This window comes from Anomalospiza imberbis, chromosome 10 (assembly GCF_031753505.1).
Source record: "Anomalospiza imberbis isolate Cuckoo-Finch-1a 21T00152 chromosome 10, ASM3175350v1, whole genome shotgun sequence".
NCBI lineage: Eukaryota > Metazoa > Chordata > Aves > Passeriformes > Viduidae > Anomalospiza > Anomalospiza imberbis.
Genome location: NC_089690.1, coordinates 6,429,016 through 6,448,556, shown reverse-complemented (window position 1 = coordinate 6,448,556; position 19,541 = coordinate 6,429,016). Strand labels below are relative to the sequence as shown.

At 42.2% G+C, this 19,541-nt stretch overlaps 1 protein-coding gene and 1 long non-coding RNA gene across 6 annotated transcripts in view; one reads left to right on the top strand and one right to left on the bottom strand.

The window, feature by feature from the left end:
- The first annotated feature begins 207 nt into the window (after positions 1-207).
- The window catches only part of TBL1XR1 (TBL1X/Y related 1), a 107,912-nt gene continuing 88,578 nt past the window's right edge, over positions 208-19,541 (top strand). The window contains exon 1 of one of the 4 annotated variants that reach the window (XM_068200327.1): positions 208-434. The gene's annotated coding sequence lies outside the window, so the exon portion shown is untranslated. Of the gene's footprint in view, positions 435-1,385; positions 1,472-19,541 lie in introns of those variants that run through there. The other 3 variants (XM_068200325.1, XM_068200326.1, XM_068200328.1) reach the window with 3 other exon arrangements.
- On the bottom strand, positions 13,119-15,454 carry LOC137479773 (uncharacterized). Of its 2 annotated transcripts, none has more exons than XR_011002506.1 (2): positions 15,208-15,454; positions 13,119-14,558 (listed from the first exon to the last, which is right to left on the bottom strand). It is a non-coding gene; the product is annotated as an uncharacterized lncRNA (long non-coding RNA). The 2 variants fall into 2 exon arrangements; XR_011002507.1 differs by having other exon boundaries at positions 15,333-15,445.

The window sequence follows — 19,541 nt, the reverse complement described above, 5'->3', positions numbered from 1 at the left end:
TTTTTTTTTTTTTTCCCCTCCTTCCTCGGGACTTAATCTCCAGTCCCCCCGTCCCCCCCGCCCTCCCCACCCTCCCCTCCCCCGGCCCCTGGCTCGGATATAATTGAATATCACAGCGCTACGCGCTGGGTATTTTTTTTCCTTCCTCCTCCTGTGTGTGTGTGGTGGTTTTGTTGGTTTTTTTTTTCCTGGTGTTTTTTTTTTTTCTCCTCCTCGGTGTGGACACCTTGAAAATACATATATATATATATGTGTGTGTGTATATATATATATAATCGATAACTATACGCGTGTACACACACACACTCACACAGGCAGGGATGTGCGCGTTTATACACGCGGCGGTATAAAACACACGGGAGGAGGAGAGACAATCCAGGGTGAATTCCTCGTGCCTCCATTCCCTGGGAAAGGGGGGAGCAGCCGCTCGCAAGGTAAGAACCGGGGGGCTCCGAGCCCCGGGGGCGGGCAGGGGCCGGGGATGGGGGTGGGGGGCGGCCGCGCTGTTTGTGTCGGTGGAGGCGGGAGGGGGATGGGACCAGAACGCCTCTGTGACCCCCCGTTTTTATTAATATGTGTATATATACGTACATATATAGATATACAGACACACACACATATATATATGTATATACACACACATATTTACCCCTTCCCCTCCCCCACCCCGCGCCGCTGGCTTCCCCTCCCCCACCCGCCTTCATTTTTTAAAATTAAAAAAAAAAAAAAAAGAAAAGGTTTAATGGAGCGGGGGATGGAGGGGACACCGGCCTCGGCAGCGAATGGCACACGGGAGCCATAGCGAGAGGCCTATTTTTAGCCCGATTTGTGGGGAAGAGCGGCTTCCCCTCCCCCCCTTCCCGCATATTTACTTGGGGGGGAGGGGAAGGGGGGCAGGGCCCGGTCGGGATGGGGGAGGGGAGGCCCTTCCCCTCCCCCACTCCCCGGAGTTCTCCCCCATCCCGACTCCCCGTTCCTGGGATGGGGATACACCCCCACCCCCGGGCCATTCCCGCTGTTCCCCCCCAGAGCCAAGTTATTGATCAGTTTTCCGGCGAAGTTCGGGGTGGAACGTGCAATGCCCCGCGGTGGCAGGGAGCGGGCCCGGTTCGGGGCACAAAATAAGCTTTTATCTTCTCATTTCACAGCGTCTCTCCTTCCCAGGGCTTATCCCTGTCCGAAACCCTGGTGTAAATTGTGTGTTGTATCAATTAAAGGGGCTCGCACGGTTGATGCAGTGTGTACTGTTTTCTTGGTGGAGGATTTAAGTCCTGAAATATGTGGCTTGTTATTGTTGTACCCTCGAAAGGGTTAAAATTTATCGTGTTGTTCCAGGTGAATTTAATCTTTCATCACCGAATTTCCTTTTAAGGCAGCTTGACAGAATAAAAGTCTCTCCCTCGCTTGTCTTTATCCCCAGAACAGCAAAACTTTGTGCTTTATGGCAGGGGCTGGTTGCTGCAGATGACACGTGAGTCTGGAGGAAAGTTTGGTTTGTAGGTCGCTGTGTAGGAAAGTGAAGTTTGCTGGTGAAGTTTTTACTACTCTCCAGTGTGCTCGACTTCCTCGTTTTCCTGTCCGTGTAAATCAAATTCCTAACTGATTTATGGGGGAGGGGATCACAAAACATATTCCTTCCTTATTGTTAAGGCATGGGAGGCATGATCAGGAGAAACAGGTCTTTGTTGCATAAAAAAAAGAGTTTTGTAGGCTTGTCTGACTTGCTTTGCTGTCCTTCCGTGCTAAAATAAATGTCTGAGCACGTTGTGTGCTTTTAGAAGGTTCTTTGCTGTTGATGGTCTCTGCCCTTTGGGTGTTGTGAGTTGTGCTCCTTTAGCAGCAAGGGCACCATATGCAAGGTTGGTGTTTGGGGTTTGGTTGTACCTGGGCTTTGGGGCAGTTTCCTGCCCTCTTCTTGCTTTGAGTAACCTGAAGGCTTGTCCATGTGAGGCTCACCTTGGGTTTGGGGCCTTCCTTTGGACATGTGTGTTAACGGGCTTTTCGGAATATATTCCAAATGAGGACTGGACTGCAAGCTCCTGTGTGTGTCCTTAAGTTTAAACGAGTGGGTATGTGTTTGTGGATGAGCTGTGAAGGGGTTTTTGCCCTTATCCATTGAAAAAAAAGGGCTGCTGATGGTGTTTAGGGCACAGGTGGTGCCCTGTAATTGATCAAAACAAACTTTCTGTGGTTTTCTCTAGTGTTTTTTTCCCCTTTGTTTTTGTTTAAGGTTTAATGGAATGATAACATTTTGTTTTGTTTACCTAAGGTCACCTGAGCCAGCACACTGTCGCTATCTTAAGTTTTCTTGGGGGAAGTTGGATTTTTCTCCATGAGAACTGTGTTTTCTGGTACTCTGTCTTGGGAGTGTGGTGGCCTGCCTCCCAAACTGTTATTGGGAACACCTGGAAAACACTTAGCTCTCATTCCTTGAGGAAGAGAGAAGGAAATATAATTTAAATGCATGAAAGGAGTTGGGGTTTGGCTTTTGGGCTTTATAATTTATTTTTAAGACTTTGCAAGAGTGTATAGTTTTTGTTTGAACGTGCACAGCCATAACGCATGTTTGTAGCATAAAGAACACAATAATTACAGAAGATTCTGTTGCTTAATCTTTTTTCCCCCTTTCAAACAGGTAGTTAAGATTTTGTGAGTTTCTTTTTTAATATGAATACTTCTTTCAGTTTTACTCTATATATGATAATTATTGATGTTTGTGTATTGCTTTGAAGTTGTAAGGCAGGGTATAAGCGCTAAGTACCCAACAGCAATACTTCATAGTCATTTTCCCATCATGAAAGAGTTTGATGCTTAAAAGTGCTACAGCCCTAAGCATAAAGAGGCTCTGGATGGATTAGGGGAAATGGCCAAAATTGCTGATAATGTTGTTTTCAGATAATAGTTTTAAGTTAGGAAGAACAGATCTGAATAATGTAAAGCAAACTGAGTTATTTTACCTAACTTCATTTTGGTGTGGAATTTAATAGAACGTGGACTTCACATTTGAGTCAGAATGTGTTTGCTGTTACAAGTTTTGTAGTGGCAGTAAAGACCCATATCCTACAAGGATGTAATCGTGCAGAAGTCAGGAAGTCCTGTAACACACACAGCTTTGTGAACATCAGTGGTCGCGTTCAGCTGAATGAGCTCTGCAGCTGTCTGTGAAGTTGCTCCCAGAAGTTGGGTGTGTTTTGTATTAGTGGTGGGCAGTAGTAGGATGTGAATCTTCCATTACACTGATGCTGTTTTGGTACAACAGCTCTGTAAAGTGTTCTGGGAAGGCTGAGGCAGTGGCAGGTGTGACACCTTTTCATCACCAATTCCTCTGCTTGTTGGGAGCCCCAAGTGACAGTCACCCCTCCAGTTTTTGCTTGCTTTGCCTGTCTCTTCTGTCCCCCTGGTCCCACAGCTGCTGAGGATCGTGGTGCCCGTGTGAATTCTGACACCTTGCTGGCGAGAACACTGCTGGCAGGCGGGGGAGAGACAGACACAAGTCTCCCACCAGCTCTTCCCCTTCCCAGCTGGGATAAGGTGGTGGTGAAGTGGTCTGGTCTGTGCTTTGGAGGGGAGGGCAAGGGTGTGCTGCAGGTCGGTGTTGTGTCCATACTGCAATATTGTGATACTGAGATGTATCGTACCCAAGTGTGACTCATTCATAATCTAATTCATGTTGTTCATATTGAATGGTGTGATTCTGGTCTGTGTGCTGACCATCCTCACTGGGTGTGTGTTTGCACATGCCTGCACCCAGAGTTCAGGGTGTAATAATGACTGTATTTAGTGCCCTAAACATCAGCTCATGCAAGTAGCTGCAGGTTGGGGGGAGAAGTGAAAGCATGTGTGTGCACACTCTGTAATTAGGCATGTTTGGCTCCTGCAAAAAGTAGCTGCTCTGAGAATATACTCATTGCATGCTCATTTTTAAATACTAATTTAAGTGTTTGTGTTAGGTGAAGAAGTGTCAGGAGTTTTCCATTAGGAACTGTGATTGACAGCTCTTCTCTCTTTTTGAGTTGCATTGCTGCATTAATGTAGTAGCTTTAAATTAACAGGTGTTGAAGAAACCATTTCTATATTTCTGCTATTGATTTAGCTGCCCCTGTCCCAAATGTGCTCGGTTTTTTAAGCGCTGAAGTATGAAGTTAGATGGTCTTAATTTCTCTAAAGTCACTTAATGATGAGCGACTTTACTAGAAAAAGGTTCAAGTGATCCTGAGTAGAGTAGATGGAGACTGCTTTATTCATTTCATAATTGGTTTCTTCTGAGATAAAGTGTGACAATAAAATGAGGAATAAGGAATATCTTTTGATATGAAATTGTAGGGGAATATATTGGCTTTCCTCTAATTTTGCAAAATTGAATTAGGTAACTGGAGGTAAGAAGCAGTGAAAATGAGGCAGCATAGCTGTCACTTTGAGAGAGTTGGTAGCTTGAGTGAAAAGGTTTGGAAGTCTGGTCTGGAATCTGCCAATTTGTATGAAAACTGGTGAACTTCTTAGGGTTTCATCTTGTGGTATCTAATCCAAGATGAGAAGGCCCTTTCCCTCCTTCTCATAATGAAAACAAGGCTGCACTTGTTTATACAAAATGCCCTAGAGTGTTAGTGGCCTTGTTTGAGCTCAGGTTAAGTGTTTCTTTGGTTCAGAAGGATCTACAGAACCGTAACTCAGCTTACACTCTGAATTATTTGTCTTCAATACCTTACCACTTACCTTTCTGTGACATCCTTTAGACTTAACTTTTTGTATTGATAAGGAGCCTTAAAAATACTTCTGCCTTGATAAGAAGTAAGTGGTCATTCCAACCTGGAGGTTGTGTAATTGTAGGGGAAAATGTATGCACTGCTTGGGTGTGTAGGATTTTGCTGGCTTGGCTAACCAAGGAGTAAAATTGCTGGTGTTGCAGCTCACACCTGCTTGCTTGCTTCTCAGGTGGGCTGATTGCAGGAAAGACTTTTGAGTGTATTTCCTCACCTGTAGAAATAGTAATCACAAAGTCTGGTGAATTGGTGTAGCTTTCTGAAGAACTTACTTAAAGAAGCTCCAAAGTGATGAGGGGGAGCGTTATGGAATTGTCTTGGCCAGTATATGCAACGTCTTTCAAAGAGTCACAATTTATTTTGGATATAATTGTGCGTGGCCAAACTCAGTGCTAAGTGGAGATACTGAGGTCCTTGGGAATATGTTGGCTGGAATGTCAGAAGCAGCATCTCTAGGTATGCTGTTGGCCTAACACACCATTTTTTGAGGATGAGTCATGCTGGCAGATTGGGTGTCAGCCTGGCTGTGTGGTTCAGTGCCTGCCCATGGCCCTTCCTGGTGCTCTCTGTATCCTGCTTGCCTCCAGGAGCTGGAGGTGTGGTGGCAGTGGGGATCTGGTCCCTGAATTTGCGCTGTAGTTGTGCTTGGTGCAAGCATGACTCCTCTTAAGAAGAGTATAAACTGGCATCTGCATCTCCTAAAGTAAGATATTAATAGTCTTATTTTCAAAGATGCTGAGTCCCCACAGTTGCATGTGAAGTTGGCAGTCTCTGTGTGTGCTTAGCATTTCTAAAAATCAACTCTTGTGTGTGGTTTGCAGGCTTCTGCAAACTCCCGTGAGGGTGTAGTTTCTGTTCCTGGGAGCAGTATTAGTAAAAGGCTATGTTGTGTGCTCTGACTTGTGTTTATTGTTGTAATTCTGAAGTCTCCATGTTGCAGAGGAGCAATCTTGCTTACTAGTAATGTCTAGCAGTAAAAAATCAGAATCATCCAGAGAAAACAGTTGTGTGGGTTTTCTTGTTTTATGATCTGAGGCTCTGTTCAATGTCAGTGTGTTACAGACACTCTACAACCATGTGCCATATGCAGACACGCTGGGTGTCATTTTGGAGCGCTGGAGGTGCGTTGCTGGAAGTTTGAGCTGGCAGGGTGTGAGTAGCGCCCTTCCCTTCCCCTTCAGTGGGGCAATCAATAGTTTTGCCAGCCTGGCAGGGCAGGTGGGCAGTTGTAGTAATGCTGCAATCATGCTGGTGCTCCTTTTAACCCGTTGTGTGTTTGGGGAATGATTCAGTCGCTTCTCTGGCTGCGCACAGAGCTCCCTCTCGTCCACTGACGTCAGGCTGATGGTAGATTTTTATGAATTGGGACTGTGAAAGTGGAAACTTTGCTCTGTGCAAAGCTACGTGCCTGTTGGTGGCGACCAGAGAGCTACAGAAAAGATCTCTGTGCTGCCTATTCCTGGAGCGTTTTTCCAAGGTTATGAGTTAAGGGTCAAATACTTACTGTTTGTGAAAATGTAGTGCTAAATACTGTGCCCAGTGCCAAAACCACAGAAATTGTTGAGGTCTAGAGCCCTAAATAGAACCGGTCCTAAAAGTTGCATTCATTTGACATTAACAATGTTTAAAGTTCAGGCTCTTCACATGGGTGACCTATCACCAGCAAACTGAGTAGGAAATTATGGATGGTGAGCACATGTGAGGCAGATTTGAGTCCCCTGATGGTTCCCTAAAAGTACCAGGCAAAGAGGAGACAGTTTGATTTCCTGGAATAAGTTGCCGAGGCTGGCCAAGGAGTGGAATAACAAGTTTCATAGCTCTTTAGTGGTTTTTGGACAGACTGATTCACGCTCGAGTGTCAGCATGACTTCTGAAAATACAATTTTGCTTTGTAAAAATAGTATTAAAAAGATGTCATTGTTTTTCATTTATTATTGATATTGGTCTAACTTACAGTCCTCTTGGACAAATGAGCATTTTTGCCATTAATTTCAGCAGCTGAGAGAGGAGCTTGATCTGATTGATCTTAAGAGAGATGAGTGAGTCTGACCCTCCCCCTCTGCTTCCTGGTCTCTCTAGCTCACAGTAAGCATGAGGACTTTTCCTCTTTTAGGTTATGTCTAAATTTGTGGGGAAAAAATAGTTTTGATATTGCATAGACCTATGGGGGAAATAAGAGATCTGGGTCAAAAAAGTAGGACGTGCAAGATTTAGAAGCTGTTGAAGTGTATTTATTTCTCCTGTATTAGGTTAAGGGAAGTATTGGTGCTCTCAGTTTGGCAACGTGTCCTTCAGTCTACAGTGTGCTGTAAAGGGAAGACAACTGCTAAACAATGAATCACCACTAATTTTTGTATGGATGTTCACATTCTTCTCTAGTGCGGAAATTTCTGCTTGTGTATCAACACAAACACACTTTCCTAAATACAGACTCTTGGAGATAAATTTTAATTGGGAAGTGCTTTGTAAAAATACGGATTTTTTGCCATGATGATGTTTGTGATTCTGTAATGTATCGGGTTTTATACTTTTTAATGGACTTACAAAGCAAAGTTAGCATGAATGTGGATGGAGGAAAATGAGGGACGGTGTGGTCAAACCATCTATTAATGCTGGCATCAAATAAATTGTGCTAGATGCACACCTTGTGTAGCAATGGATTAGCTGTTTCCCATTGCTAGTGCAACAAATCTGGGGTTTATAGAAGTGGAGTCAGTACTTCCTGAACAATGTGAATGTTTTCTTGATGCTGACGTGGTACCTAATTTTCCACTTTATTTTGAAAGCACAACTAAATTTCACAATCTGGTGTCTTGTTTAGACTGTAAGTACTTACCATTGTGGGCATGAAAAAGTCAGCAATATGAAACTTCAATATGGTGAGTTGTGACAGAACTTGAACACAAATACAATGAAACAACCTACTAAGCAATTTTGGTGAGCTTGATCTGATAGCAGGAACGGATATCTAAATGTAGCCTATTGATAGAAACCAACTTATTTTTCTTTTTTTTAACACCTTTTGCCTTTATAGTAAATATTTGTCTCAGTTGTTTGAGTTGTAAGAAAAATGCTTTTTATTTCTGTGAATGTCTTCCATGGCAGATTGTGAATGGCCTTTGATTACGTTAGAAATATCAGTGTTATCTTGCTGTTGGCAAAATCCACGTTATTTGGTTCTTCTGCTGTCTACACGTGCAAAGTTATATTTTAGTTATCCTAGTTCATCAAGGCCCTGTGTAAGATTCTTTCTTACAGTCCATATAATACACATTAAATACATTAGCAGTTAAGTTTTAAGAGTCTCTCCCATTAAAATAAAACAAACAAACCCCTCTTTACCACAGGGTCATCCTATTGAGGTGCCTGGGCACCACAGCCCTCCCAAGTGTATTACTTTCTGGTAAGAAGGGCATTGCTTTTGTCTTAAAAAATGAACCCTCTCTTTGTGTGGGTCTATGGGTTGGTTGTGAAAGCACCAAATTCAGTTTTCCCATCAGTCTGCTGTAGTCCTAGTGCCTGGAACACAGCTGAGGTCCCATGTTAGAAAGATACTCCCTGCTTGCATGTACTGGGGACTTCTAGAGATCCTGTGCGTATTGACAGAAACGGTGGGAAAAGTTAAAAAAAAATTACACAAAAGATAAAGGGATGGAAACTTTCAGAGGTAGCCAGGGAAAACACTCTGGATGTGTTTTGACTTGCTCTTTGACGCTACGGATGACTTCATACGCGAGGCTCGGAGGGTATGCGAAATGCAGCGTCAGACTCCGGCTAGGAGAGCGTCCCTTACGTAGGCTGAGATCTGTCTGTTGTGCCAGCAGCAAGGCTTGTGTGTGTTGGACACTGCTGCAGAGCTCCAGAAAGCTCCATTGATGGTGTTAGAATATGTGAAATTTCATTTGTGTGCTTAATGTGCCTCCCACGTTCCCAGCTGTGGCCTGGGCCTGTAACCCTGTAACTACCTGCTTGTGGAATGGAGTTTTTTCAAGGTGAAACGAAAAAAATGCACAGGTTTTAAAAACACATTCAGAGATCAGATTAGTCAGATTTCATTTGTGTTAATGTTCCTGTAAATAGTGAAAGTTTGGAACTGCAATGTACTTCCGTGTGCCTGTTTCTGCCTAGTTGTATTTGTTAATCTGATGCTGCTGGGCCTACTGCTGTTCTGTGTAATTAAAATAACCCCCCAAGCCTCCCTCTGTGTGATAAAAAGAAGTGGTTCATGATGGTGCTGCTGCTTTTCTTTCTGAATTGACCCCTTCCAAGTGTCAGGGTGGCTCTGCCTTCTCTTCTTGGCTCTGCTCCTTGTCCGTGCTGTAGTGGGAAAGTGGCAAATAAGTGTAGTGAGCTTGCAGTTTGCACCATGTTATTCTTACCCCTTTGCATGGCTTTATTTGATTTTTCTAATCATTCCCTGCCTGTTTTGTTTTTTTCCTGGGCTTTCTCTGTCCTTTTTGTTATTTTGGACTTTTTCCTTTGCGTTCTCCCCATCTGTTCCCTTGTCAGTCCTTTAAATCAAATTGGTGCCTTTTTGTTTCTGTTCTCTGGCTTTTCTCTGCTTTCTTCCTCATTCTCAAAATGTTAAATTTATATGCAGGACTCAGTCCTAGGTAGCCCTCTTGAACTGGAGGGGTTGAATGGGTTTGGGTGATGTAGCCTGAGTCAGTGGTGGAGCAAAACCTGCTGGGCTGCTGGGGAAGTTTCATTTTCCTGTGTGTGCCCCTGGCAGCGAGCAGGAGGTGAGCAAAGGGCCTGCCTGCGGGCACATGGGTGATTGGGATGGGCACACAGGGCAGGAAATGCAGAGGACAAATTTTGGCAGTGCTCTTATATGATAAAAATAATCTTGGCTCTAGACATATAGCATTGATCCAACTCTTGATGAAGTCAGAGGGAGGCTTTGGAGGGAGTTGGTGTGAGCATTTAGTACAGACACGAAAAGCTAAGGAAGTTGGTGTGAAAACCTCAGCGCAAGGTGGGGTTGGCTTTGGGCTTTTCAAAATAAGGGGTTTTATGCAAGAAGTTTTTATTGACATTGTGACTTAAAATTAGTGAAAACAAAGTCAGTCATCGTGAAATCAGTGGCAGCCTTATCTTATTGTTTTTATTGTGGGTAGTGTTGGCAAGTCACATGCCCCATTGTTCTGGGTGAACAAACAGCGCTTTGAGGCTGCGAGCTGGGACGTGCGCACAGCGCCTTTGTCCTGTGTGGAACTGCGACTTCAGAGTTGAGCCTTTTGTCTTTAAAGAGTTCACATCCAGAAACTGCATGATAAAACACTCGCTTGATATCTAAACACCATTTTTGTTTCATGTCTCGTTGTCCAGAACCTAAGAAAATAAACACAGTTGCCTTAATGGATCATGAACTCTCTCCTACCTCGTTGCCCAGCAAAACCTATGGATAGCTGGCTTGTGTTCTGGCTCCAGAGTGGATGTGCTTGGGACTGAGAGAATGGAGAATCTGCTTTTGAGAAAGTCAGTAAAAGATTTTTGCTTGAAAGTCTTGCAGGTGTAAGTCCTTTACCATAAGGCTGGTGACACCGGAGACAATAATAGTGAACCTGTACTGAAATCACAGTTTTGGGGATCACCTCTAAATTACTCATGCTGTTTATAAATCCCTGTAATCAGGATATGTGTAGTGTAACTAAGATGGATGCAGTAGAGACTGGCTGCAGGAGCAGACTTGGCATGTGTAGGCTGTGGATGTAGTCATCCAGCTGTATCTGGGGGAGAATTCCACTGAAATTGCTCTGAGTTTTGCTTAAGGAAGAGCAGAAAGATTAATCTTCCCTGCCTACAGTGATTTTTATTATGTTATTGTTTTTAGTACATCTTAACAATGCCTGTGTAGCTCATTGTCTGGTCCAGTATTTTTGATTTGTAGAATAAATGTGGTTGTGGTTTTTTTTGTTTGTTTTGTTTTAGTTTTTTTTTTTTTTTTTTTTTTTTTTTTTTTTTTTTTTTTTAATCAGCATATAGTCTTGCTTTTTCCTCTTTGGAAACTGGTGCTTGAAGTGTGTTTTATACCTCAAATGGTCTTGAATTGTCAGAGCTCCACAGTAGGTATTACCAAGTTGCTTTCATGTGTAATGGCACGGAAGGTGGTAGAAACTTTCAAGCTGGTAGAAATTCTTGTAGCAATCTTGACTGTGTGTCGACAGTGTCAGCTGTGTGTCCATCTGCTCTCTAGTATTAGAAAACTTCCCCAGTTTGGGTGGCTTGCAGGCAGTCTGTAAAATACTGCTTTAATTTTGATGCAGGATGAATGGCAAACTTTTGGCATCCTAATGTGGGTGTAATACAGCAGTGGAATACAGTCTGTGGGTTACTGCTCAAGGTTTTCAGACTTTTTTTTGAGCGTGATCGCAGTTTGTTTACACAGTTCCTTCATAGGAACTGCTTGATAGAGGGAATTATGGAATTACTTTCTGGGTATAAATTCTCTCCCTACATTTCCACAGGCCTGTCTAGCTCTGTGGTGGATCCCCAGAGACACACCTCCACTCCCCACACCCACAATATTGCTTTTCTGAGTTGACCTAATATACGAGTATGTGACAGATAACTGTGTTTACTTTATTTTTCGTTTACATCACTGAAGATTTTCTGTCCACATAACGATTAGGACAGAAAGCTAGTGTCAGGATTATCTGTTATTTCTGCCACTGTGTGACCTTCACAAATGGATTAACAAATTTACCCATGGCCCAGTGATTTAATACTTAACAGGAGCTTTTTCAGACCAGTTCAGTGCCCCGAGATCTTCTAGTGAAAGGCTTTGTAGGTAGCTGTGTGAAGTGACTTTAATTTTTTAGTCTCTGCTTACTTGGAGTTTTCAGTTTAAGCAAGTATTCCATTTTAATTTATAGGTGTTGTCTGTGTCTTCTAGTTTTCTGTTGGACAGAACGTGGCCTTCACATTGGAAATATTTTCATCTAGTGCCAGGACACGTTGAAATTAGACTACTTGGTTCATAAATTTAGCCATGTTTCTATCCTTAGTAATGTGGAAATGCAACCTTATATGAAGTTTTAAGATGCCTGCACTTTTTTTGGACCCCGGCAGAGTTTTGGGAGTGAAGAAAGGTGGAACTTTCTTGGTGGAGCCACTTCAGGAATGGGTTTTGGAGAACAGCTACACAAGCAGCCACTTACCCCGGCACTGGGGGTGGGAAAGGGAGTGGTGAGACCCTTGAGCTGACCCTGTTCTTGATGGAGCAAAAGAGGCACAAAAAAGTTTCTATCCTCTAATGTGGTATATTGAGTCCTCTGCCATGATGAGACAGATTTATGGGTCCTAAAAACATCATCTCTCGAAGGATGTGTTAAACCCAACAGCTGTTTTGATGGGGAGAGGGGATTAAAGTCCAGGTAGTTTTGCTACACCATTTTACAGCCTGGCTCCACAAACACTGGTGTTGCTACTCTGGAGGCTGTGGCTGAGCCATTGGAGTGAACGTGGGTTAGGTAAGGGTGGGCCATGAACTCCTTATCTCAGCTGTGCTATCAGGCAGAATCTCCTCAGAGTGCCGTGGGCCAGCTGATAGCTCAGCCAGTCTGTACATACAGGCTTGTACTGACTGCTCGGGTTCACCCGTACATAGAATACACATAAATCTTTGTCATGTGCATGTAATTTCATTTGGGTGAGTCTTCCTTTATAACTTCCTAAATGATTCTTTTTTATGGGTTTGACTATAAACTAATTTACAAGCTTTTATGGAAATCTTTTTTTATGCCTTTTACTGGGAGCCAGTGGTGTTTTCCAGGTCTGAGGACATTGATTTCTGGTGAACGTTTTCCTTGTTGGTATAGGTGTCTCCTAAAGCACATCTTGGTCCTGGCTGTCACCGCTGTTGTGGTGACACTGATGAGCAGACATTTGCTGTTAAATTATCTTATTTTCATATGTTGTTTGGACATTTTTCATCTGCTGAAAAAATAAAATTTCAGGGAATGTTGTAATTCTGGGGAGTCTCTTCACTTTGGGAGTAGTACCTGAAGTTGTATACATTAGGGTTTTGCTGTTATAAATTGTACTTCTGAATGGTTACTTTTCTTACTTTCACCATATTCTACCTTGAGAAGTATCTCTGGTTAATTTGAAAATAAAGTCCTGCTAGCACTTAAATAAATACCTTGAACTTTGCAAAGATGCATTTACACACACTGGCAGCATGGGTTGAAATTAAAAGTGGGAATTTACAGTACGCTCACTTTTTTTTTTTTTTTGGAATGACTCCAGGAAGAAAGTGTCTCATTCCTCTTTAGAGTAATATATATCTATATATCAGCTGATATAGCTGTTGGTGTAGTCAAGCCCTAATTGTTTAAAAAAATATCACTTAAGTGTGATTCTTTGGTATATTTAGAAGAACTGAGTGAAGCCCTTTCTTGGTTGAACCATTTTCTTGTGATCTGAGGCAGTTTTGCATGTTCTTCCTAAGAAATACATTATTGCTCCATTGAAGTCAATTCAGGTTCTCTGGAAGTAATCCAACCTTCAGGAAAGAAAAATATTAGTGTGCATGCTGAGGGAAAGGGTTTCCCTTTATTTCGGAATTTGCTTGTCATGTGTCGCAAATAAACCATTTTCAGACACATTTAGGCTCTGTGAAACTAATTTTCAGCGCTGACAGTTTTCTAGTCCTGGGTTAAGCAGAAAGATTTAAATTGAATGTTTCCAATTTTTTTTTTGTTTTAAATAGGAAGGGATGTGTATATTTGTTCAGTTATAACTTGAGTGCCCTGAGTGTTTCAGGATAACAGAAAAATGAGCCGTTTGAAATGCTGAGGATGACAGGGTTTTTTTTGTCAGTCATTTGTTTCAGTGTCTGCAGTGTGTTGTTGCCAGTTTAAATGTTGGACTTTACGGAAGTAGCCTTTGCTTGGAAGCCTTAAATATTTGCAATGTGTTGTTTATTTGGTTTATGAAGTTTTGTGCCATTTGAAGGCTGGTTTTTGTTTCAACAATGGGTTTTGGCAGAGCAAATTCTAGCGTATGTAGTCAGTCATAAACAAACTAGAGGCCACTAACGCTTTCATCCTGTGGCTGTATGAAAGCATGTAAGGTTAAATTAAAACTGTCTGACTGTGCTTCTTGGACCTGTGCTCCAGTGAGACCTTCAGGATGCTCACCATAAAATTCTGTGCCTTTTGTCATTAAAGCAGTGACTCGCTTTTAGTTTTTGTGACCTTAATCTTTTAATCAAGGAGGGATTTTCAGGTTTGCAGGCTTGGTTTGTGGCTGAAGACCAGCACTGTACATGCAGAGCTGTCTGAGCTGGGCGCCGGTTCTCCAAAGCACTGGAGCTCCAGTGGTTTCTGCAGGATTTAATGTGCTTCCCGGGGGAGGGCAGGGATTTGGCAGAAGCCTGCCCTTCAGTAGCTGTGTGCTCTTGGAAGTTGTGCAAGCTGGGTCATTCAGCCGGATTCTGAAGTCTGCAGAGGGCTGCACAAGGGCGGAGGCGAGGTGCAGTGGAGCCCCAAGATCAAGGGCTCTCCTGCCAAGGCTGCCGAGGGCGGGCATGGAGTGCCCTGGCCAGGCTGTCACCCCAAGGGCAGGACACAGGGAGGACACTTGGGATGGCCTCTGGACAGGGGAAGAGCTTGGAGCCTTCCCCTCAACACAGGGGTTAAGCTGGCCCTTCTCCAGGAAGCTGCCACCCTCCCTGGGACCTGCCCTTCGTTCTCTCCTCAGGTCTAGCCTCCAAACCCATGGCATCCTTCCTACACCTGTTCAAAGCACTTCTTTCGTGTTGCTTCTGAACCAAGTGCTGTCTTTGCCTCCCTGTCATTACAAGCATAGAGCTGTAGTTTAGAAATTATTATATTTTTAATTATTTGCACATATTTCAGTCTATTTTCTTAAATATTTTATTTAGGCTTTTAACACCTTAATGACTCAAAGCCTCAGCTGATTTTTTTTGAAGCTATTTCTTCCTCAGCCAGAAATCAGACCTAAAATGTTTTTTTTCTAAAGTTTGTGAAGAAAAAGCTCTCTAGTAGCATTTCTGAGTTGTTGAGATTAGCTCTGAATTTCCAGATAATAATAATTTTCTTTTTTTAAAGACGTCCCCTCCCCCCACTCCGGCAAGCCCTAAAGTATTCTTTGTGTGAATGTACTATATGATCTCTAATTATATGATCACATACCATTCCACAAATAGTGCAGTACAATAGCATAGAATTATTTCTAGGATCTGGTAGAGGTCTATTCAGTAGACTACCTTAAACCCTGAGCTTGCAAGTTGTTTTGTGTAAATTGACTCCTTCGCCTCCCAGAAGCCCTGTTTACTGTAGCTCTGCCTCAAGCCCAGGTTCAAAGCTTGTTATGGAATCAGGGTTTGGGATGTCAGCCTTGAAAGTTGCCATTTAACTGCTCTCATACAGCACATGCATATTAAGTAGGATAGCAGAATAACGGTGAAATTGCTCACCTAGGTCTGCAGATGAATTACCATAATTAACTGCTTCTTCCCATGAATTGCACCTAACGAAGGCTGTGCTGTTGGCTGAAAATAAATTGCATAATGCATTGCTGTTGACTAAATTATTTACATACCTCAGAGAGGAGATGGTATAAAAAGGCTGCAGAATGAGTGCTGGACCATTATGAAAAAGAAATGGGGGGAGGGAATCACAGCTAGAATGTGGTGTAGCCTGCCTTCTCCTGGGTCACCAGGAGCTCTGTGTCCTGTTTGCAACACAGTGTGTGCCTCCATGGTTACATATTTATCACATTGCATTGCATAATGTATGTGTGGAGAAAGCAGAGTTGGATCTGTGCACACAGCCTTGGGCCTGCTCTTAAGAAGAGTGTGGCTGTGTAGTTATAAATTGCTAAAAATGACTTTTTTTTTTCCTCCCCCTGTGTAACTGGTCCCAAAATATCTGAAGTCAAAACGAGCGTGTGGCTTAAAAAAAATCAATTATAAACCAAACTGGACAGTTTTTGAAATGCTTGCTGTTCTGTGTTTACCTGTGAAGTGTCCTTTGTGTGCCTGTTGTGGGGTGGTTGAGGATATATCCATTATGTGTTTTAACTAACTTCTTATTTAGCCAAGAACTGTTTTAAAAGATCTGTATTTGGATCTGCTATCATTTTGTTGTCTTGTGGAATGCTGTGCAGCCCCATTTATTACAACTTACTAAAAAAGATGGCTCTACTACATAGAGATTACTTGCACTAATTTACCAGAGGAGTCAGACAATAAATATATGTGTGAGCTGCTCCATGCACACACATTGGTAACACCAAAATAACTGCAGCAACTGAACATGAGCTTCATCAGAGGTGGTGTTTGGTGTTAGAATTTTCCAAAATAAGGCTTGTCACAGCTTGTGTTTTCCATAGGTAAAAACCAGTCTGGAATTGTAGATCTTGATTCCTAATTTTCTGGGGAGTTTGCTTTGGTTTGGGACTTTGTTTAGGGCCTAATCTTGATAAAATTCTTGACAAAACTTGGAAATACTTCTTTTTTTTTTTTTTTTTTTTTTTTTTTTTTTCCCTGTGCACGGTGTTGTTCATCCCTCTGCCTTCATCACAGAGGTGGTGGCTCAGGATGGACAAAGGAAGCTGCAAGTGGGGTCATGGCCCTCACAGAAACTCAGTTGTTTATGTGATCACTTCTGGTTATGGTCCCAGTGGAAATGTGGTTGCAGTGGGGAAAAGCTTTGTAAAAACAACTCTGCTGAGGAAATTGGAGCACAAATAACTTTTTATAAGTAGGCCAAAACATTGTGTGATAAGGTTTGTATTGAGTAGTCTCCCTTTTCTTGCCAGTTTAGCCGGAATATTATTTTGTGATAACAGCAACAAGAAAAACTAGTCAGTTGCTTTTTAGATTTGTGTTTTATTTTTTTACCTATTAAAAATTTTTCTTGAAAAGCTTTATTTCCTGTTTGAGAACATGTGCTTGAAGTTTGGCAGAGATATGATCTTTGTGTCGGCAGGGGATATTTTTGGCTTGGTTTTGTTTTGGATTTGTTTTGTTGGTTTGGGGTTTTTTATTGTTGGTAAGGCTATTGTGTAAAACATAAATCTGACATAGGCAGCCTTAGTTTTTGCATTTCTAATAGACTGTTCAGGCTGGTGAACCACTTACTGTGGAGAGGGTGTATTGTAGCATTAAAAAGCGATAAATGACAAAAACCCATTTATTGGTAGGCAGGCAAAAATGTAAAGATGGCAGAACAGGCTTGGAAATAAAATACATCAATGCTACCTAACATTTGTGACATACCTAACAAATTATGACAAAACATTTTTAACAAGCACTTTTCTCCAAAATTTCAGAATGCTTTCAAACACTTCACACACAGTTCCTGCACTGTACACTTCTTAGTGATGAGTGATTACCAATGCTGCAAATACATCCTGTCCAAAAAAATGCCACAGAGGAAAATTAGTTTTGTGTGTGTACCTTTTGGGTTTTTTAAATATTGTGTTTCCTATTTATATTTTTAGACAACGATCCAAATTTAATTTATGGAAACAAATGGAAGATTTCCATAGAAAGGTTTTGAGATTTGCAGTGAACAGAAAGGGAATCTGCACATGGTTATTACAGTCCTTCAGACATACAGTGAATCTTGAAATCACTGCTGAGGGATGGATTATTTTCTGCTGTTCTTCTGTTGTTTGTCACTGAACTTCTGAGCTGTTACTTAGGAGAGAGGGATGATCAGAAAGTACAGCAAAGACCTTGGGAACACCTTGCCAGAATCTGAAATCTGAACTGGAGTGCTGTAAAGGCATATTTCCTTTTAGAGGACTGGAAGAGAAGAGCAGGGCCATAGGAATGTAGAGGAAGGGGAGAAGTAGCATTAATTCTTTCTTGCTTTTCCGTTTGGCACATAGATTCCATGAGTTCAGTGCCCAGCTTTAATGTGGTGGGAACTTCACCAGCTTCCTTGTTCTGTCTGTTAACAATCAACTGATTTAGGGTCACGAGTGTTTTACAGGACGTGGCCACCTGACGTGGCACTGCCTGTGGGACAGGGACCCATCAGTGTTCTGGGGTTTAATTGTGCCTTGTTGTGTGCAGGTAGAACTTCAGTGAAGAAATTGTGCAGTAGGGAAGGGATAGAGAGAAAGTGTGCATAGAATTACTGATGTTACGTTGTCTGGGAGGAGAAATGGTAATTTCAGAACGTGGCATAACTGTCTCCAAATTTGTTTGGCTTTTTCATGGGTTGGATGAAGATTTTTGTGTGTTACAGAAAAGTTTTAAGAGAAAGGTCACAAAGGAATAAATGAAAAAATTTTGTGCAAAGCCTTGGGGCAGTGAGAACCTGCTATGAGGCTTGAGGAGAGGGAGCAAGACTTTGCATTCAGTGTATAATTATAGGTATGGAACAATTGTAAATTTGCAGGTGAGAAAAATATTGTGCTTTGCATCAGGCTTTCCAGGTCCCAGTTGAGCAAGGATGGTATTTGTCTTGGCTAACATCTGTTCCTTTCTGGAATAAGTGGCTTTAAAGGAAGTCATGAAACTTTAATATGATTTCTCGTTAGCTCAATCTGTCTCTTTCTTTGTATTTTCAAAACATGCTTTATTTTATTAGATTCAAGAATACAGGTTACCTATACAAGCTGCTGGCTCCTTACATAAATAATCATATGATAAATGCAATTAGATTGAAGTCCAGCAATATTGAAATCACTTCCATAGGAAGCTGGCTGACTGCCCAGACATCTGACGTCATTTAGGCACCACGCTCTTGGTCTTGGACAAATGTCTTTGGCACAGCCCTGTGAAAGTCACTGTGGTTGGGATCTGAGTGGAAATAAGCTCTGAAAGGCTGAGTGTTTATGCCTGATGCCTTCCCAGGCATCTCCCTCCCCTTAGACACCTTCCTGCACACCTCTGAGGAGCCCTGCTCTCCACAGGCACAGGGAGGAGAATGCCAATCCTTAACCATTAAGAATTCTTTCATGTATAGTAACAAGTTTCCACTCAGCCTTCCAAACCCTTGTGATGTGCTGTAATAATGTGGGAGAAGGACTTCGTTGTGGCCAACGTAATTCTTGGTAAACAGAGACGAGGAATGATGTCTCATTAAAAAATGTACTGTGGCAATAGGAAAATCATGTTTATTACCAGTTCTAGAGTTGTATAAATAGAGATGTGAGACATCTGCTGAGCTGTAGTAGAAACTTGCTGTAGTAGAAACACTAAAATCACATTTTTTTCAAGTTAATAAATCTCAGAGCTAGGAAGAAGAGTAGTGGGGTGAGGGCTAAGAGCAAGGGAAATGAAATGAGCAGGGGCAGTGGAATGAGGGGAGACTTTTTTGAATGTATTTTCCCAAGGAGGTAGCTGTATAATAATGTTCAGTGGTTTAGGATTTGTATCTCCATGTGCTTGTTGAAAAGCAGGACAGACTAGACAAAACTAGGAAAAGCCTTGCACCAGGCCATTAATTACACTTTTATTTAGGTGGTGAGTGTGTATTGGGCTGGTGGAAGTGAGAGCTGCTTCTGCAGAGCAAGTGTCATCCCAGCAGTGGGGAGCTCCCTCTGTTGTTGGGACACTTGTAGGGGGATTCCCAAATTTTAGAAGGTTTTCGTCTCCTCCTCACCTGCAGGATTTGGCCTTGAAAGATCACTAATGCTTATGATAAAGTGGGACTTGGGGTTTTCTTGGTGGCCTTTTTTTGTTCGATTGCTTATTTATGTATTTAAAAGCAGTGAATGTCTGAATAAAATTCTGAAAAATTAGAAAAAAACCCTCTTTCTGTGTAGTGTAGTTCTTAGCTGCTAAGGAGC